The following is a 22035-nucleotide window of genomic DNA, read 5'->3' as shown; positions in this document are numbered from 1 at the left end:
CTAAATTTTGTTTAGTTTTCATTTGTAATTTTGTCAACCGCCACATCCAAAAATATTACGCCCCTGATGATGCCAAGGAAATTTGGCGAAACGTTGGGCCGTAAGGTGGAATAAACTTTGTTTTTATTCGCACTACAACGAAATAGATGAGAATAGTTTAAAGGAAACTTAATCTCCGAAATTTTTTTTAGTAGGTCATGAAAAAACCCTTCAAAATCAAAGTCAAAAAAGTAAAAAAAAAATGAAATTTCGCAGGCTCGAAATTTATTTGTTTCGGTATGCGTAGTGAAACTTTTTTTCCTGACCCCAAATCCTATCGAAAAATCGATGGCGCGATATCGGTTAATAAATCGACCCATTCTAATATATATTCTAAGTATTACATTTAGATACAATATACAATGAAAAATAATGCAATAAAGACACATATATATGTTTTCAAAGGCCCAAACGAGTGAAGTGCAATGTAACTACGCCACAGAGTAGAAAATATCACTTTTTACCGTTATGTTTTTCAGCATAGTTAAAAAAGATGTCTCCACAGTCCACTTGCTCTACTATATAATTGGTAAAAGTAATGTTTCTCTCAATACCTTGCTATCGTTCTATGTTGTTTGGTAAGACGTTGGTCAAAGAGACAAGCATTCAACCGATGTGTAAGTTGGTGTCAGACAGTGAATAGGAAATACGCTCACATCATGCTCTTTGGTTCCTTCTCTTTATTCTCTACTTTGCTTTATTCCTACGTTATTAACGAAGTATATGTAGAAGAAGAATGTGCTTTATATATAGGAGGAGTAGATACAAGTAAAAAATATAGGTGCTTATTTTCAGTGGGTGGTTACACTGTAGTATATAAATTGCTTAGCGTATAACCCTGCTACTTTATCTATTAAAAAATTGAAACGATCAAAAGGCAAGGTTAAACTAAGCCGACCTTAACTGCAGCTTAAATTCACAAAGAAAATTTTGCCTTCAATGTGGCTAATTAGAAATAGTTGCCTTAAAGAAAAATTTGATAAATACTTAGCGTTATAAAGTACGATATAAATATATTGGCAATTACCTTAGTAGTATGGTTTCATTTGAAATGAAAAAAGTTTCATTTAAAATGAAAAAAGGTTCATTTAAAATGAAAAAAGTTTCATTTGACCTCAAAATGCTATAGAAGTTTATCGGAGTCCGACGCAAATTCGAAAACAACCGCCGAAACAAAATTGGAAAATAAAATAAATAAATTTAATTTGGTGACCTTTATTAATTTATCTTTGAGTTAAGATGGTTTGAGGTCAGGTGTAATAAAAACACAAGAAATTCTTGTATAACCGATATATTTCGATTACCTTTGGTAATCGCCCTGAGGGCAAATTTATTTTCACGCTTGCACCGTCTGATGTGGAGTATTATAGTATAACCTAAAGATAAAATAAATAAAAATAATATAAAATAGAGGTTAAAAAAATAAAACATAGCATAAACTAAAATAAAATAATATATAAATAATCAAATAAAATAAATAAATAAATTAAAGTTATTGATATTAGAAAAAAATTGCAAAGTATACAAACGGCGATGGTTACTAGGACATGTTTCTGAATTTCACTTCTTCATCAGATAGCTTCTCGGGAGCAGATGCCTTTAACCACTCAGCCATATGAATTCCCCGCTGCTCGCTTTGCAATTGGTCTCTAAGGGTACGAACAGAGTGGGCGCTGAAAGCCGAGCCTAAATTGTCAGTGCGATAAAACTGAACTGATTACTTACAAGTCAATACAAATAACATTGTGCATAACGCAGTCAACGCAGACAAGAGCAGAGCGCAATCCAATGAGTGCGAGAAAACGGTTTCAAATTGATGTTTGCTTTTTAGCGTGCAATGCTGTTTTTTAATGGTTTAAAAATAAAAATAAATGGATATCGATCAAATAATAAGTGAAATGTGGTGGCGGCCACCGTGGTGTGATTGTAGCGTGCTTCGCCTACCACACCGAATGCCCTGGATTCACACCCCGGGCAAAGCAACATCAAAATTTTAGAAATAAGGTTTTTCAATTAGAAGAAAATTTTTCTAAGCGGGGTCGCTCTCAATGAAAACTCATCTGCCTCGCAGATGCCGTTCGGAGTCGGCATAAAACAAGTAGGTCCCGTCCCGCCAATTTGTAGGAAAAATTAAAAAGGAGCACGGCGCAAATTGGAAGAGAAGCTCGGCCCAAAATCTCTTCGGAGTTTATCGCGCTTTACATTTATTTTTTTTTTTAATAAGTGAAATTTTTTTTAGTGTAATTGGATGTTTTCCAAATTCTTTTGTGTTAATAATTGCATTAATCACACTAGGAGAAGCAAAATACTCTTCATCGGATGAATCTATTATCGTGTACAGCAATTTTATAAACACAAATGAACAACAAGACTAAATGGCATAAAAGCAAAACACATGGAATAAACAGCATTTGAGCTCTGATTCTCGCATTCACTGTGTTATATAAAAATTTTCTTCTCGCATGAAAATAAGCTCGGCTCGGCTCCGCTCGGCATCAGCGCTCTCTCTGTTCGCACCCTAAGTATTACCTTTTTGTTGCTATTCATTTCACGCCTAAAATATCCCACACAATTAGGATTAAATAACATACAGAATTAGTATGTACCTAAATAGTGAATGAAAGGAATAGCAACAAAAGGGCAACACTTAGAGACCAGTTGCAAAGCGGGCAGCGTGGCATTCATACGGCGAAGTGTGTAAAGGGATCTGCCTTTACACTAGTATGAATGTTGGAGATTTGAGTTCAATACTCAGCTGCCGAGAACCCAGCTGATGAAGAAGTGAAATTCAGAAACATGTCCTAGTAACCATCGCCGTTTGGAAACTTTGCAATTTTTCTCTAATATCAATAACAAAAACAATTGTATATGAGCATGTCTCGCTAATTAAATATAGAAGATAAACTCAAGTAAGGTAAAACAAAATACAATAATGTGAAATAAATACAATTAAATAAAAGAAAATAAAATAAGAAGAAAATAGTAAAATAATAAGAAAAAAAATATAATAAAATAAAATGAAATAAAATAATAAACTCAGCACACCAAGTTTCTTAGAACAATATAATATCATTTTTTTAATTAATTTCAAATTTTTTTTCAGTGCCCCTTTGTCAATTTTAATATTTTTGACATCATCATGCTTGGTGGCCGGACAAGTTCCTAGACCAGGTCAGTGTCGAACAGATATACTAGAAAATGTGCCAAAAGTGAACTCAAAAGCTGTGAGTATTAAGTTTTATATACTTAAATAAATTAAGTGTCAGCTCTATAAAGCTAGGCCAATTTTATAATACTATGCATAGACTTTAACACCATTTTAAAAGCTTATGTTTTAAATATTTTCAGTACCAAGGTAGTTGGTATATGCAAACCAGATATCTCTTCTTTTTCGAACAGGATTTCCGCTGCCAAAAAACTGATTACACTCCTGGACCTAACAATGATCTTATAATAAAAAACACCGAAACAAGTAATGTTGAGTAAGTATTTTTAATTGCAGACAAAACTTTTGGTTTTAGGTGAAAGTTATGTTGTCTTTTGTGTTGTTGATTTTTCGACAGGGTGTAAAATTGATTACTTTTGTGTCAAAAGAAACTTTTCAAATTCCAAGTGCATAGATAAAATATTTGTTTCCCTTTCCGTTCTCAAAAAATAACACTGAAGATGGCACAACACCAAAGCTGGTTCGTATTCAAATCAAACTTGATAAGGAATGATGGAAAATTGTTCCAATATGAATGAATTTCTTGAATTGGAACCATTTTCCGCCATTCCTTGTGAAGTTTGGTTTGGAGACAAACCGGTTTCGGCGTTGTGCCATCTTTAGTGTAATTTATCGAGAACGAACAAGAAAAACAATTTACAACTTTTGTGTCAAAAGAATCTTTTTTCAAATTCCAAGTGCATAGGTAAAATATTTGTTTCCCTTTCCGTTCTCAAAAAATAACACTGAAGATGGCACAGCACCAAAACCGGTTCGTATTCAAATCAAATTTGATAAGGAATAATGGAAAATTGTTCCAATATGAATCAATTACTTGAATTTTAACCGTTTTTCGCCATTCCTTGTCAAGTTTGGGTTGGAGACAAACCGGTTTCGGCGTTGTGCCATCTTTAGTGCAATTTATCGAGAACGAACAAGAAAAACAATTTAACTATAAAATTTCTTTAAACCCAAATGACTACACTTTTTTTATATTGTAGATATGTCCCGAATTCGAACCAATAATTTTCATTGCAAGAGAATTTACGCAGCGGAGAGGGGTGAGTGCAGAGTCAAGCCAAAGCAGTGTACAGTATGCTATACACTGGGACCTCGAAAACAAATGCTGGCAAGTGTTTGCCTGCATATATGACCTAGGTTGGGGGTAAATTTCTTGTAAACTTAAAAATTAAGCCACAAATAAGCCAAGCAAACACTGGACTGGAGAACTGGTCTGCCGAAATAGTTGATCTCAGCAAAGCTCATGCAGCCCTGGTGATTAGGCTTTTGAAAATATTGATTGGAGATCTGACGAATACTCAAAACCTCTTCGCGTTGAAGCTGCATTGAGGACGATGAGATTAAATCATGTTGTCCCTACATGTTTAAGGTTTCAGAACTTTTTTCGGCGCTAGGTTATAGTATCTTGTTCTCAGTTTACTCAGATCTCCGGAGGATATATCCATGGTCTAATTTAGTGATATTTGAAAACACATCGTCGCTACGAATGAGTTCTCCATGTTGAAATCACTTACTCGAGGTTTTACTTAGTTCGTGCTCAACCGATTTTAACGGTTTTGGCCGTCCAAAAAGTTGCTCCAGTCGATTCTTCATTTGACTGACGGGTACCACTTTGTAACACCAAAGGAATTTAAATCGGTTTCCATCTGGTCCTTCCAGCGGAGCCTTGTCTGAAATTTCATTTAGTTTTGAGCCGCTCGGAAATTTCCTTGCCAACTCTAGCTAAGCTAATGGTGTTGCTCAACGTCAGTTTGCACAGACATAAATTTTGCGAGGAAACTAAATGCAGACATGATGCACGCGGGTGGGCCTTTTCGGAACTTTTTTCCCAGGTTTTTTGTATGGTGAAAATCTGGTCGATTGGGGATTTTCCAGGTTAAAAACTGCAATTTGCAGTGTCTCATTTTATGTAGACTGGGCAAAGAACACTTGGATTCCAAGCATCAGACATGCACTCATCCGATCATATTTCGCACATCCGATCGTATTTCGCACAAAGGCTGATACAAGCGTCTTTGATCAACTCCTCGTAACTGTAATTGAATATCTCCGCAGGAAAACCAACACAGTTTTCATTCTGACAGCAGTTTACCCCGGACTAAGAACCTTTCGCCTGTCGTCGAATTTTTTTTGCTAAAATTTGCAGGCATTATTCCTGGTGACTAACAGCTCATGCTCCTCGCGCTCATGCCTCTCTGCCTGATCTGTATCCGGCAAAGGACCATCAGATCGATAACACTCCCAAAGCCTTCAGAGAGCAGCCTTATCGCTACAACAACAACAACAACATAAGCCTTGACGTTCTAAGACACTGTCCCTGCGGCCGATGTCGGGATCAAATAAATGATATTGCACTGAGTGGTGTAAGATAAACGCGAGGCCGCCTCCATTTCCGCTCTCACGATCTTTTCTGCGCTAAGGCGTAGACTATAGATAGATTATTTTCCGGCAGATGCAGCAAAACCATTTCTCAGTACCGGGGTCAGGAGATGGACCCGGATTGGGTTCGATACCTTCCCGGAGCAAAAGAATATGGAGCAGTCCCGCTGCAAGGAGCTGTTGAGAGGATGACAATTTATGGGAGGGACGTAACAAATTAAATGGATGTACACTGAAATGACAGTCCTTGGTCGGGAAAAATCCTGAGTCGCTCCGGTACATAGAACCGACTGCCTTGGGAAGGTCAATCCTTGATCCTTTGTTGTTTGTATGGTACATTAATAACCTGCCTCGTGACCTTAAGTATTGTGACGTCCACATCTATGCTGACGATGTTCAATTGTATACGTGCTGTCCTGTCGATTGTATGAGTTTATGTATAAGTAATTTGAATCGTGACCTTAGTCAAATAGGTGTATGGGCTTCCATGGACGGTTTATGTCTAAATCCTAGAAAGTCGAAGTGCATTGTCATACGTAGAAAGCCGCTAGCTACAAATGGCTTAGACAATATGTTTGAAAATTCTGTTATAGAATATGTTGACACGGCAAGAAATCTTGGCATAGTTTTTAACAAAACATTGACCTGGAAAGACCATATCTTTAGTACCGCAGAAATAGTGTACGGTATGCTCCGTACACTGTGGTTGACACAGTATTTCACTCCGCTACATATTCCACTACTTTTATCCAAAGCGTACTTAATACCTACACTCGTCTACGGCTGTGAGATTTTTTCTAACTGTGACGCTGTGAGTAAAAAGAAGCTTAATGTTGCCTACAATAACATTGCTAGATACGTTTACGGGCTGAATAGACTTGATCACGTTTCCTGTTATTCTGCAAAGTTGCTAGACATTTCTTTTGACAACCTTTTAAAGGTTAGAACGGTTATTACCTTACTTAAGATAATCTACACGAAGGAGCCTTATTACCTATATCGAAGGCTTCAATTCCTTCATTCTACGAGGACAATGGTTCTTGCACATGTTAAACACCGTATGCTTATTTCTGAACGACAATTCTTCGATACTTCGATCCGACTTTGGAACTCCCTTCCAGCCGGAATAAGACAAATAAGTAATGCACTGCATTTAAAAAAAGAATCTTGTTTTATAATTGATTCACCTCTCCTTCTTCAACTCTCTCTTTACTGATCTTCTTTCCATTTTTCTTGCCACCTCCTATTTTCTCTAAGGATATAACCTAATAATTATTACCATAATCGAATGAGCCAAGATCCCGCATTCCGGAATTGTTGTATTTGTAATCGAATTTGAAAAAAGTTTGATGACGTAGCGCTTTTGAAGTTTTTCGATTTATTACATTTCTCTCATATTTCGCTACCAGTGTTCGGAGCATTTAAAACTGTTACCTGAGCAAACGACTACGCCGGGGTAAAGTAAAATTTTCGGAGTATATTTTTTCTTCCTTTTTGAAAGCGGGCGAACAACTAACATCAAATTGATTTGGTGGCTTGGCAAACCTTTCGATTGTGTTTTTGCCATAAAATGTTTCTTAGTAAAAAAAGTTATCTGCCTTATCAGATGCACGTGTAGGATGCCCAATTAATGCTCCCATTAACACACCACATTATATATCCCCGGATATTTATCGCGAAAAATATTATTATTTTCGGTTACCATACATATTTCATGCTCTGTTAATGACAGAAGGTTTCAAGACCGGGGCAGATTCCTGTAGGAACGATAATGGCGACCTGTTAACTGACGTACAGAGTGTGGGGGAAGACGAACCCGATACCCCGATCGCCGATGATGAAAAACACTCCCCGGCTAAAAAATAAGAAGGTGCCAAGTAATGACGGGATACCCGCCGGGCTGTTCAAACATGGAGGCGAAGATAAAGAAGCAAAAAAAAGTGTGTCTTGCAGTGAATTTGGACAAGACGAAGTACTTGCTGTCATCTTGACCTTTGTAGCTACGTCACTGTTGACGGATATAAATTCGATACTGTGAAGGATTTCGTTCATTTGGGAAGCAGCATTAAAAGCAAAAACAATGTTGGCCTAGAAATCAAACGGAGAACTACTTGTAGTGGTACTTGTTTATTGTACCACTTAAATATGTTATACGAAAAATTAAATTTATTAGTTATATTTTCTTTTGATTTCAATGAATGTTAAAATTTTTATATATCAATTTTAAAACATCATTTTCCTTAAACTTATTTTCAATAAATTATATTATTATTACTGGAATAAATTTATATTAATTGGTTATACTAAGAGCATAACATATGGCGATCCAGCTTATTACGAACAATATAACAATTATTTTAAATAATTGGCGGAATTAGTTGTGTCGGTTCAAGTGACATTAGAAAGGATATTCTTTTATTACATTTTCTACTAAACACGCGCTGATATCAGCGATTAAAGTCAATATTATACTGGTTATGTTTTTGTTACCAATTTTGAAGCAATGGAACCTGGCTATTGTGGTGTTAATATTTGCGGAACTACAGGAATTTAAACAAACAATATTAGTGGACAAACTACAACAGCGCTGTAAAATACATCAATTGGACTTGTCCAGGTATCCCTAGATACTAGTAAACAAAATAAAATTTATATACATACTACATTGATTGCAAATCTCATCAGCAAATCAACAGAAAAATTGTATAATAATTAAGGGAATATTTCTAATATTCTAACTAATACAAACGTTTCATCATTTTAAAAAAAATTTAAAAGAATTACAAAGAAAGTGGTTTCAATTATTGTCGTTTATATTTACATAATTAAAAAATTTTCAATAATAAGTTTGAGTTATTTGGACTATACAAATATGTAATTTCTCTACAATATTATATTGTATATATATTATTCATTGTGAATCCATCTCCAGTGAATTTATTTTAACAGTGGTTTTTATTTTATTTCATTTTTAAATATTATGGTTCTGACCAGATCTCGAGAAAATCTACTTACTTTTATAGAAAGTATGCCGCTTACACATAGTCCAACAACGACATCAAGAGTAATGCAAGATAATTTGCCTACATATTCTCAATCAAATACTTCAATCACTAATAGTCAAATAGTCACATCAATGGCAACGCAAACAACCGCTATTTCTAACTTTCCAACAATTACGACATCTCTAATAACACAAAATACACTTACAACACCAACTGTTGCAAATTTCCAATCAGTTCCTATAAGTTCAGTTCAATCTTTTTCAAACAATCAACAAGCTAACAAGTTGTTAAAATTACCACAGTTTTGGCATGAAAATCCTGAAGTATGGTTTATCCATGCAGAAGCACAATTTTCTATAAATAATATACTTGAAGATTTAGTAAAATTTCATAATGTTTTAATTTCTCTTCCTCAAGAAATTGTTTCTAAAATACTAGATGTCATTAATCCTCCACCAATGACAAACAAATATAAAACAATTAAAAGGATATTGTGTGAGAGATTAACTAAATCTGAAGATAGTCGACTAGAACGACTATTCTCTGATACTCAGCTTGGAGATCGAAAACCCTCTGAATTATATCGTGAGATGAAATTTTTAGTCGGTTCTAGCTCCATTGTTGGACAAGAACTACTTTTTAAGCTGTGGTTACGTAAATTACCACAACAAGTTCAAGCACATTTAATGTCTTGTGAAAAAGAAACCATGGACAATAAAATTATTATTGCTGACAAAATTTATACTCTTTATATTAAACCTCAGGTTTCCTCAATTTCTCAAAACTCTTCTTTGGAACAAACTATTCAAAATTTAACTCATTTAACTTCTGTACTTTGTGAAAATTTAAATAAATTAACTCTTGATGTAAGTGAATTACAAACAAGATCGAGATCTAATGAACGAAATAATTTTAACAAATTAAATAAAAGAATTTTAAGGAAACGATCAAATTCTCCAAACAATATTTGCTGGTACCACTTGAAATTTGGGAATAATGCAGTTAAGTGTATTAAACCATGTCAATTTTTTGATATAAAACCAAATCATTTAAATTGAATCGTTCTATCATGCCGGTGGCTGATAATAGAAGAAATGTCAAACCATCTAGCCGCCTTTTTATTTTTGATAAGCAAAACACACTTAATTTTTTAATAGATACAGGAGCTGTTGCTTCAGTGATTCCTCTTTCAAAATTTAAACAATTTAAAAGAAAGTCCGATTTAAGTTTATCAGCAGCAAACGGAGCAATTATCCACACTTTTGGTTCAAAATTACTCAAAATAGATATAGGCAAGCAGCAAACGGAGCAATTATCCACACTTTTGGTTCAAAATTACTCAAAATAGATATAGGACTAAGGCGTGAATTTCATTTTCCTTTCATTTTGGCAGATATTAAAACTCCAATTATCGGTGCAAATTTTTTAGAAAGATTTGGACTTTTAGTGGACATTAAAAATAAATTGGTTATAGATTCAGAAACAAAATTAAAAGTAGTAGGTTCTTTTGGATTCTGCGAAATTTGTGGTACTTGTTTATTGTACCACTTAGATATGTTATACGAAAAATTAAATTTATTAGTTATATTTTCTTTTGATTTCAATGAATGTTAAAATTTTTATATATCAATTTTCTATCAATTTTAAAACATCATTTACCTTAAACTTATTTTCAATAAATTATATTATTATTACTGGAATAAATTTATATTAATTGGTTATACTAAGAGCATAACATTACTTGCCAACTAGTGTTTCTTCAGGCAATTTAAAAGTAAAGTCCTCCCTCGACGAACAAAATTCTCGCTCTATAAGTCACTCATAATACCTGTCCTGATGTATGGCTCGGAATCATGGAAGGTGTCGAGAGAAGATGAAATGGCTCTTGGAGTATGCGAGAGAAAAGTTTTCCGGAAGGTTTATAGTTATATCCGTTATGTCGACGGCGAGTGTCGAAGGAGGTATAATGATGAGTTATGAGCTTTACGCAGACATGACGATGGTGCAGCGATTGAAAATCCAAAGGCTTCGCTAGCTAAGTCATGCTATGCGGATGAACGAATGCGCTCCGGCAGCTTGTAAACAGAGGAAAGAGTTGAAGGAGACACTTGGAGGAATATTTTACATCGGTTGGTCCCCCAATTGGCGACTATTATCACAAAACAGGGTTAGCTGTCCTCACTGACTCAAACTACTTCAAGAAGTGCTGTATGTTAAATTTTGCCAGGATTCACAGATCACACCCGAACACATTTTTGGCTTACATTTTACTTCTTCTTTTCTCATTCCGTACGAAAAAAGTACAAAAACTGTGAGTAAAATGTGAACAAACATGTATGAAGACATAAGCATAGATTTCACGTCATTTCATCCAATCGTCACTTGTAAACTATCAGCTTTTCATACGTTTACAATAAAAACTTCAACCAAAAGATATTAGGTAATAATACTATTTAGTTTTCAACTCGACCCAAATAAACCTTTGAGATACAAAAAATGTAGTAGGAGGTAAGAACGGAGCAAAATACTCCCATTGGAATAAAGTCTGAACACTGCGTCAGTAATAAAACATGTTGTCAAGAGCGTGACGTCACGCCGAGAAAATTTATTTCACGGCTAACTATGATTTTTTGCTCCCTCATTTTTTAATGCGGGATCTGTTTATTGGTTCATGAATTATTACTGTACTACCTACCATTGCAAAGTCCCCTTTATTCTTGTTTCTGTTCTGCGTCCCTAGGCTAAGCTCTATAAAATTTATTGTAATCATTATATCTTAGTTTACAAATTATCTATTGTTTATCTAAGTTATTAAAATATTTTTGAATTTTCGCTTTTGTTCTCTGTCACTGTACTGACTAGCACTATAAAATAATTTTGTCAAATTGTTGTGTTAGGAAAAATTTAATAAAATACAAATACAAAATACAAATATATATGATGAAGTTCCGTGATTTTTTCAGACATACAGTGAGTGTCATCTTATTTTATGCAGTCACAAAAACAATCTTTCAACGCCCATATCTTTTGATCAAAAAAAGATATTCAAAAAAAAAAAATAAAAGACACATTAATATTAGCATTGTTTTTTATTTAAAAACCATTACAAGTAATAGACATTTCTTATTTAGTCCTTACAATGAAAAAAGTAATGAAAAAGCAGTATATTTCACATGAGCAGCTTAAATGATGCAGCAATAAAAGAATAAAACAAAAACGAATTCTTGAATTTATAAGTAAACTCAGTACTTTGTCTGGTAACCGTTTTGTGAGATAACTGATTTTATACGATCCTCCATTGAGCTGACAAGTTTTTCAGTTAAATCCGGTGAAATTTTTGACCATTCTTCGAGAAGTGCAGCTTTGAGGGTTTCTTTGCTAGAAATATGGTGTTTTCGTATGTTTTTTTCTAGTAGGGACCATAAATTCTCAATGACATTTAAGTCAGGAGACTGCGCTGGTGGTTCCATTACGTGGGGACAATTCCATATCAACCACTGCTGGACAATTCCTGATTTATGTTTCGGGTCATTGTCTTGATAAAATCTAAAGTTGCTCCGTAGACCCAGTTTTTCAGCACTTTGAAGCCAGTTTTCCTTTAGAATGTTAAGATACATATTCTTATCCATGATTCCATCTATAAAAACAAGGTTTCCAACGCCCGAAGCAGCCATACATGCCCAAACCATAACACTCCCACCGCCGCTAACAGACGCACGTAAATTCTTATTATCAAGTTGTTTGTTGGGTTTACGCCAAACCATCGACCTTCCGTCCGATCCAGATATATTAAACTTGGACTCGTCAGAAAATATCACAGTGTTGCAAAATGTGGAATCCTTCAGAACGTAATTTTTGGCGAATTTCAAACGACTAGCCTTATTTTTTGAATTAATGAACGGCTATTTGAGTGAAACTCGACCATGAAAATCATGTGATCGTAAGATACGGCGGATTGTTGATGCACTACATTCCTTCCCAAGGAAGCTTTTCACTTGATCAGCCAATTTTTGTGCCGACAATTTGGGATTTTCACTAATTTTTCTAACGATATATCGTTCGTCAGTTTGTGTAAATATTTTATTTGACGCTTCTCTGCCCTTGTTTTTTACACGATTTTCTTTTAAAAACCGTTCGATTATGTGCTGAACTGTAGACGATAGAATATTAACCATTTCAGCTATTTAACGCTGACTTTTCCCGTTCTTAAAGTGGTGAATTACCAATTCTCGTTGTTCTACACTGGTGCGTCGTCCCATTTTTTTGTTCTTAGTAAGCAAATTACTCATTCACGCTAAAAAATTTACTAATTCTATGAAAAAACAATTATTTAGGGGATAGTGTCATTTTTTTTTTACCAAAAAGCCAAGGCAACGTGATCACTACCATTAAAAGCTGAATGCATCAAATAAGCTGCTCATACGAAATATACTGGTTTTTCATTATACTCAGTCGAGCAGAGCTCACAGAGTATATTAACTTTGATTGGATAACGGTTGGTTGTACAGGTATAAAGGAATCGAGATAGATATAGACTTCCATATATAAAAATCATCAGTATCGAAAAAAAATTCGATTGAGCCATGTCCGTCCGTCCGTCCGTCTGTCCGTTAACACGATAACTTGAGTAAATTTTGAGGTATCTTGATGAAATTTGGTATGTAGGTTCCTGCGTACTCATCTCAGACCGCTATTTAAAATGAACGATATCGGACAATAACCACGCCCACTTTTTCGATATCGAAAATTTCGAAAAATCGAAAAAGTGCGATAATTCCTAACCAAATACGGATAAAGCGATGAAACTTGGTAGGTGAGTTGAACTTATGACGCAGAATAGAAAACTAGTAAAATTTTGGACAATGGGTGTGGCACCGCCCACTTTTAAAAGAAGGTAATTTAGAAGTTTTGCAAGCTGTAATTTGGCAGTCGTTGAAGATATCATGATGAAATTTGGCAGGAATGTTACACTTATTACTATATGCCTGCTTAATAAAAATTAGCAAAATCGGAGAACGACCACGCCCACTTTTTAAAATTTTTTTTTTTTTTTAATTCAAATTTTAAAAGAAAAGTTAATATCTTTACAGTATATAAGTAAATTAAGTCAACATTCAACTCCAGTAATGATATGGTGCAACAAAATACAAAAATAAAAGAAAATTTCAAAATGGGCGTGGCTCCGCCCTTTTTCATTTAATTTGTCTAGGATACTTTTAATGCCATAAGTCGAACAAAAATTTACCAATCCTTGTGAAATTTGGTAGAGGCGTAGATTCTAGGTCGATAACTGTTTTCTGTGAAAAATGGCGAAATCGGTTGAGCCACGCCCAGTTTTTATACACAGTCGACCGTCTGTCCTTCCGCTCGGCCGTTAACATGATAACTTGAGCAAAAATCGATATATCTTTACTAAACACATTCTAGAGTCACCCCTGGTCCACGTTTATGGCGATATCTCGAAAAGGCGTCCACATATAGAACTAAGGCCCACTCCTTTTTAAAATACTCATTAACACCTTTCATTTGATACCCATATCGTACAAACAAATTCTAGAGTCACCCCTGGTCCACCTTTATGGCGATATTTCGAAAAGGCGTCCACCTTAAGAACTAAGGCCCACGCCCTTTTAAAATACTCATTAACACCTTTCATTTGATACCAATATCGTACAAACAAATTCTAGAGTCACCCCTGGTCCACGTTTATGGCGATATCTCGAAAAGGCATCCACCTATAGAACTAAGGCCCATGCCCTTTTAAAATACTCATTAACACCTTTCATTTGATACCCATATAGTACAAACAAATTCTAGAGTCACCCCTGGTTCACGTTTATGGCGATATCTCGAAAAGGCGTCCACATATAGAACTAAGGCCCACTCCTTTTTAAAATACTCATTAAAACCTTTCATTTGATACCCATATCGTACAAACAAATTCTAGAGTCACCCCTGGTCCACCTTTATGGCGATATCTCGAAAAGGCGTCCACCTATAGAACTAAGGCCCACGCCCTTTTAAAATACTCGTTAACACCTTTCATTTGATACCCATATTATACAAACGCATTCTAGAGTCACCCCTGGTCCACTTTTATAACGATATTCCGAAAAGGCGTCCACCTATAGAACTAAGGCACACTCCCTTTTAAAACACTTATTAACACCTTTCGTTTGATACCCATATTGTACAAACGCATTCTAGAGTCAACCCTGGTCCACTTTTATAACGATATTCCGAAAAGGCGTCCACCTATAGAACTAAGGCCCACTCCGTTTTAAAACACTTATTAACACCTTTCGTTGGATACCCATATTGTTCAAACGCATTCTAAAGTCAACCCTGGTCCACTTTTATAACGATATTCCGAAAAGGCGTCCACCTATAGAACTAAGACCCACTCCCTTTTAAAACATTTATTAACACCTTTCGTTTGATACCCATATTGTACAAACGCATTCTAGAGTCAACCCTGGTCCACTTTTATAACGATATTCCGAAAAGGCGTTCACCTATAGAACTAAGGCCGACTCCGTTTTAAAACACTTATTAACACCTTTCGTTTGATACCCATATTGTAAAAACGCATTCTAAAGTCACCCCTGATCCATCTTTATGGCGATATCTCGAAACGGCGTCCATCTATAGAACTTAGGCCCACGCCCTTTTAAAATACTCATTAATACCTTTCATTTGATACCCATATCGTACAAAATAATTTCTAGAGTCACCCCTGGTCCACCTTTATGGCGATATCTCGAAACGGCGTACATCTATAGAACTTAGGCCCACGCCCTTTTAAAATACTCATTAATGCCTTTCATTTGATACCCATATCGTACAAAATAATTTCTAGAGTCACCCCTGGTCCACCTTTATGGCGATATCTCGAAACGGCGTACATCTATAGAACTTAGGCCCACGCCCTTTTAAAATACTCATTAATACCTTTCATTTGATACCCATATCGTACAAAATAAATTCTAGAGTCACCCCTAGTCCACCTTTATGGCGATATCTCGAAAAGGCGTCCACCTATAGAACTTAGGCCCACTCCCTTTTAAAATTATCATTAACACATTTCATTTGATACCCATATCTTACAAACAAATTCTAGTATCAGGCCTGGTCCACCTTTATGGCGATATCCCTAAATGGCGTCCATCTATAGAACTATGGTCCACTTCCTCTTAAAATACTCTTTAATACCTTTCATTTGATACACATGTCATACAAACACATTCCAGGGTTGCCCTAGGTTCTTTTTACAATATGGTGATTTTCCCTTACTTTGTCTCCACAGCTCTCAGCTGAGTATGTAATGTTCGGTTACACCCGAACTTAGCCTTCCTTACTTGTTTTTTATTGGTTTGCAAGGATTAAGTGAGAAATTTTTTTTACATGACATGTTTTTTAAGTAGAAAACAATGCTAGTTTTATTAAGCCTATTGATTTTTCCAAATATCTTTATTGGTTCAAAAGTTATGGGCGTTTAAATGTAATTTTTGTGGCTGCATCAAATAAGGGGACACTCACTGTATGTGCTATACACGAAAGCATTTGATTGAATTTGAAACTCCAGCTGTTAAAATGGTGTAGAAACTGAGAAAAGTTTCTTATCTAAACAATCGGTTGCATGGGATGTGTGCAATATATATACGACCGATCTATACAACTTTTGCAGACAAAAATGAATGCCCCATATGTATGTACTTCATGAAATTTGAGGCTTATAACCGTTAAATTGTGGCAAAAATTACGAAAAGCTCGATTTATTATTCCACATTTTCGCCTGCGGCCCTTTTTTCAACAAATTGTGTGTATTTAAAAAAGCAGAAAATTTGGATTATAAAATTCAACACCAGCTACGCTTTCTACATTTTTTAGCCCAGAACACCTTTCTGCGTTGCTGTGTGTGCACACAAAAAAAAAAAAAAAATAATGCAAGGTTTTACAACCAAAAAAAAAAAAAAGAGTTCGCTTAGATTTTTTGTAACATCTGACAGAAACAAAAGTGGTAAATTTCGCTTTCACATTCTTAAAGCGGAGGATTAAACGCGAATTTTCATATCCTCACCGACAATCAATAATAAAACTTAGGTTGTTGTTGTTGTTGTAGCGATAAGGTTGCTCCCCGAAGGCGGAGTGTTATCGATGTGATGATCCTTTGCCAGATACAGATCCGGTACGCTCCAATAGCACAGCACCATTAAGGTGCTAGCCCGACCATCTCGGGAACGATTTATATGGCCACGTTAATCCTTCAGCCCATACCTACTTTCACGAGGAGCTTGGGGTCGCCAGAGCCTCGTCGGTTAGTGAAACAGGATTCGCCGCGGATGGGTGAGGTTGACAATTGGGTTTGGAGAAGCTATATATTGCGCTGGCAACCTGAAGGGTTGCGCTACACAGCTACTTGGATCTGGTATTTTAGTCGCCTCTTAAGACAGACATACCTACCGCGGGTATATTCTGACCCCTAACCCGCTGGGGTATATAAAAATTAGATAGTGTACCGCCATGTAAACGTTGCCTAAATTCACTATAATTTGTAGCAGTTTTTTTGCTAATATCTCTTGACGGAAATAAAAATCTTAATTTCCACTTCCGGATGTAAAAACGTGATGCCACACTCGAAAAATTTGGCCCAAAATTACCCTACAAGAAACGCTGATAGTTTTACTAATACACTTACACTTATAATTGACAATGCTGATCCTGCGATGACGTAAACATTGATACTCAAATTTTTGTATGTTCCTTTGTTCGCACACGCATGTCCGCATGTACCCAACGACAGCCTATAATGCTGAAAAAGGACTCAAACTGGGAAAGCTTCGGACACCTGGTACAGAACAAAAGAACATACAGCAGATACCATTATGCATGTGAGACAGATACATAATTCTCAACGGAATTTTATGTATGCGAGAACAGTTTATCCGATTTAATCATGTTGTCACTACTGACTGTCATATGACAATCAAATGATTATCACGGTTGTTTTGTTATTTTTTTAAAGTCCGCCATTTTCAACCGACGAAAACCATATAAAAAATAAGTTTAAAAAATGAAAAAGAGAGCATTTCAAAGCTCCATGCTAAAAGAAAAAAAAATCGAAAATAATATTAAAAAATACCAAAAGCTGTCGGAATGTGTGGGGCGCACTCAAAAATTGATACGCGAAAAAAATAGTGGTTAGTGGTGATTCATTTTTAAATGTGTTTCCGCATGAGGAAAGCGCTCTTCTGTTGTTTTGTTATTTTCTGAATTTAAATTGAACATTCTGAACTCGAATTCTTATAAAACTATTTATTTTAAACAAATAAGAAACACGTATGCTTTTATCACGTACAAAATTAAAAACATAATGAAATAAAGTAAATAAAAAGCAAAAGGCATCGTTTAATTGTTTTTGTTTTTATCGCCCTATTGATAAATGATTCAAGGTTCGATTCGAGCTCAAGGCCTGAACAATAATTTTTTTCCAATGATAATTATTGTTATTTTTTAATTTTTCTAAATTTGAAAAATTGTATTTTGTTTTTGGAACAGTAAGTAGAAAAATTTTTCAGACAACCTGCCATAGCTGCGCAGATAGATCCATTTCGAAGGGTGCTAAGCCTTCATCATCAGTACGCTTTAGGCATGCTGCGCTAACCATTTAGCTATACAGCGGTGGTTTGTTTGACTGGCAAATTTGCTACTTCTATTCCTTTTTACCAACTATATTTATTCAGTGTTGCGCCATCTGGTGCAAATCACTGATAATGCTGGATTTTTGTTTACTTTTTTTGACATTCCCAAGTGCTCATGGTTTATTAACAATTGTTTTTGTTTTTATCGGCCTATTGGACATTGTTTAATTTTTAGCGGAATATAACAATGGTCATTTATGATAGTATAACAGTCAAACCTGATATATACAGTAAACTATCATTTATGACACTTCTTGATAGTTAGAGTGTCAGCACCGATCCAGGAAAGGAATGAGAGTGAGCAGTACGGCTATATACTTAATCAGTAGGCCATGTTGGTGTATAAGAAGGAGACAAAAACTCACACGTATACAGTTGTTTACATCGCATTTGCGCAAGTCCCCTTAAGTTTGTGATAGAAAGTTTGTATGAGGCGCTGATCGTTAGGTTGACATTGCTGACAATCAGATGATAGTCAGTATTCTTGTAGGGTAGGTGGTGTACGGCCATCTAGTATCCCTACAAGAATACTGACTATCATATGACTATCATCTGATTGTCAGCAATGTCAACCTAACGATCAGCGCCTCATACAAACCTTCTATTACAAACTTAAGGGGACTTGCGCAAATGTGATATAAACAACTGTATACGTGTGAGTTTTTGTCTCCTTCTTATACATCGCATTGTTGTAGCGATAAGGTTGCTCCCCGAAGGCTTTGGGGAGTGTTATCGATGTGATGGTCCTTTGCCGGATACAAATCCGGTACGCTCCGGTACCATAGCACCATTAAGGTGCTAGCCCGACCATCTCACACATTAAACCTTCAGTCCATTCCCTCCCTCCCTACTAGAGGTTTACGCCGATTACTTTATCGGCGGCGGCGGCGTAGACTAGGTAAAATATCGGCGGCGGCGGCGAAGTCGGCGCGCCGGCTCACGCCGTCGTACTTGGTAAATATATTTTGATCTCCACAAGTTTTTTCAATTACTCTCTGACCTTACAGAAATTTTGAAAAATGTATGGTTCTCAAATTTATATCCAGCAAATTTCTCCCAAATGCTTAGATTTAACACTTCTGGAATTTAAAGATTAAAATGAATATATTTATTGTATAATGACGTTTTCATTCAGATACATCTTGTAAGAACAGCTATTTTATGTCTATATTTTAGACCACCAAAAATATGCTTCCAGTATTAATATAAAAAATACCTATTTGAAATTTTCTTTGCAAGATTCATAGTTATTGTGAATAAAAATAATTTTGTTTACGTTGTGCGGGCTGAGCTGTGACCGTTTATTTGTAACAGTAAGGCCAGCAATAGAAAAAAACCCGCTCACTGGGTGTACTCGTTGCCGGAATACACAAAACTTTTTGTGCCAACTTAGATAATAGTGGCATTGCAGCAGCCTTTTCCGTCCAGAAATTTAAAACATTTCGGTTTGATGACAAACTCAACAGCAAATGGCATTCTGCTGATAAATTCATATTTTTTGAATTTGTGGAATACCTCTGCGCAATCTTCAATATTTTAGAGGAAGGTGGAGAAATATCTTTATCATTATTACCTTCTGTATTTTTTGAGTCACTAATAAGGGATTTATACATTTTAATTAAAAAATTTACTTTCGTAATATTTCTGTCGTTGCAGTAGTCCGTGACACAATCCAGTGTGCTGAAGCGCGGATCCAGCAGCGCTGCACACACTACTATATCATTTATTGGAAATCTATAGTATAGTTTGCTTATTATATTATTTTTAATTTTTTGAATTAAATGCAACTGTGAAAAGTTTGCATTATTCTCATCCAAATCAATGTCGACGTTCTCAGATAATATTTTCACTATCTCCGTTCGAATAATTAATGCAAGAGAAATAGATGGATATGAATCGCCAGACAAAATGTTCACAGCATCTTTGAATTTTTGTAAAAAGTCCTTCAACTTGTACATAAGCTGTGCTTCAGCTTCTAGTAAAACCAAGTCAGTTTTATTACAGTTTTTCAGCAATTTATTTATTGCATTGCAAGCATTGACAGAACGCTGTGCCATCTTGTTGCGACCGCGTTTTTTAGAGTGATATTTCTTTTGTCCATCAAACTACCATTTAGGATTGTTGATGTGCTTATACGTTTCTAACGGAACATCGTCTAGTGGACCAAATCCGTCATCGTAGTCGACCCAACACGAGTCTTCGGAAGCAAGGAGTTCCTCCAAGTTGTCAATATTTGCTAAAATTTCGTTTTGTATTGTATCAGCTTGGCATCTTAAAACAACTGTTTTAAAACGAAGGGCCCTTGCAATACTTTTGTACTTCGCAATTAAGTTGCTTACTTCAGGGACGGAATTATAGCCATCTATAGTAAGCAAATTATGTAGCCCATGACCAAGGCAGAAATGGTTGTTGATGCACCCTAAATCAATTGCTTTTTTAATGTTACTACTTTGATCAGTGACAACAAAATTGGTTCCCAGTTTTAATTTCAAAAAATCTGTTACTTGTTCAAGTTCTGTTCAAATGTTATTGCCAGTGTGAGACTTTGAAATTTATTTTGTTTCCAAGGTGAGATTTTCCATGGTTCAACTATATACAGGTTGGCTCATCTGTAAAGCAACAAAATATGTCTGTTCAAATTGTCAAAATCTGTGTATTGGTGTTGGTGCGAATGGTATGGAATGGAAACATAAAACTTGGCAGTTTTTGTATGTGTAAGTAAAATGTTGCCAATGTGTTGGTTTCATTTTGAGTTTGCCATCTCCTTTTGACAATCCCTTCGACCATGCAATGACATAAATAAAATCAGCTGATGAGATGAGCCAACCTGTACATAATTGAACCATGAGATTTTCCAACAGGAAATTTTTGTCGAGATAATGAAAAGTAAATGTAATATAATTTCTTCTTCGAAAATTATCAGTCCACAAATCAAATGTTAGTGCAAAATGTTTCTGGCCAGAGATTTTTTGTCGAAATGTGTTTAAAACGCATTCATAAACGTCATCTAACGCTGTTGTTGAAATGGTTTTGAAATGTGGTATATCACCATCAGCTAATACAACTTTGTATTTTTTAGGAAGTCTTTTATTCCATTATTGGAAATTGTATGGAACGGTACTAAATCTCGTGCCATCCGCAATGCCAAGTCTCTTCCCAATAGCCATTTGCAATCCGTTGAAGATTTTTTAGGACATTTTTTAAAAAAGTTTGATATGTTAGAACTACTTTCAGCATCGAAATCACGAATATTGTGTTCATTTTTTAAGTGCCTAGTTAGATTCCCTGTAGAAACGTTTTTGCTATATGACTGGATCTTGGAACTAAAATATTTGTTACTTGTGAAATAGAAAAAGTACTAGGCTCAAAACTTACCATGAAAAAATTATGGATGAATCCTCATTTTTCCGTTTTGTTAGACAAAGGTTGCAAAAAACTTTTTCTTTTTCAATAGTTTTTCCAACTTGAGCCTCTTCTAACGTTCCGAAAAATTGCCAAACACTGCTTTTACGTCGGCTACTTGCAATTTGTAGTTTGATTATGTAATCCTTCACTGCCTTTTCCATCTGTAAGTTACAGGCCGATAAAGCAGAACGAAAATGCATAAAATTTAAGAACAAATTAGTTAGCTTTTATGCATTTTCACATAATAAACGCTTTCCTACACAACATATTTTTATTATAA

The sequence above is a fragment of the Eurosta solidaginis genome, chromosome 2, assembly GCF_040869045.1.
Source record: "Eurosta solidaginis isolate ZX-2024a chromosome 2, ASM4086904v1, whole genome shotgun sequence".
Lineage (NCBI taxonomy): Eukaryota > Metazoa > Arthropoda > Insecta > Diptera > Tephritidae > Eurosta > Eurosta solidaginis.
This window is presented reverse-complemented; position numbering follows the sequence as displayed.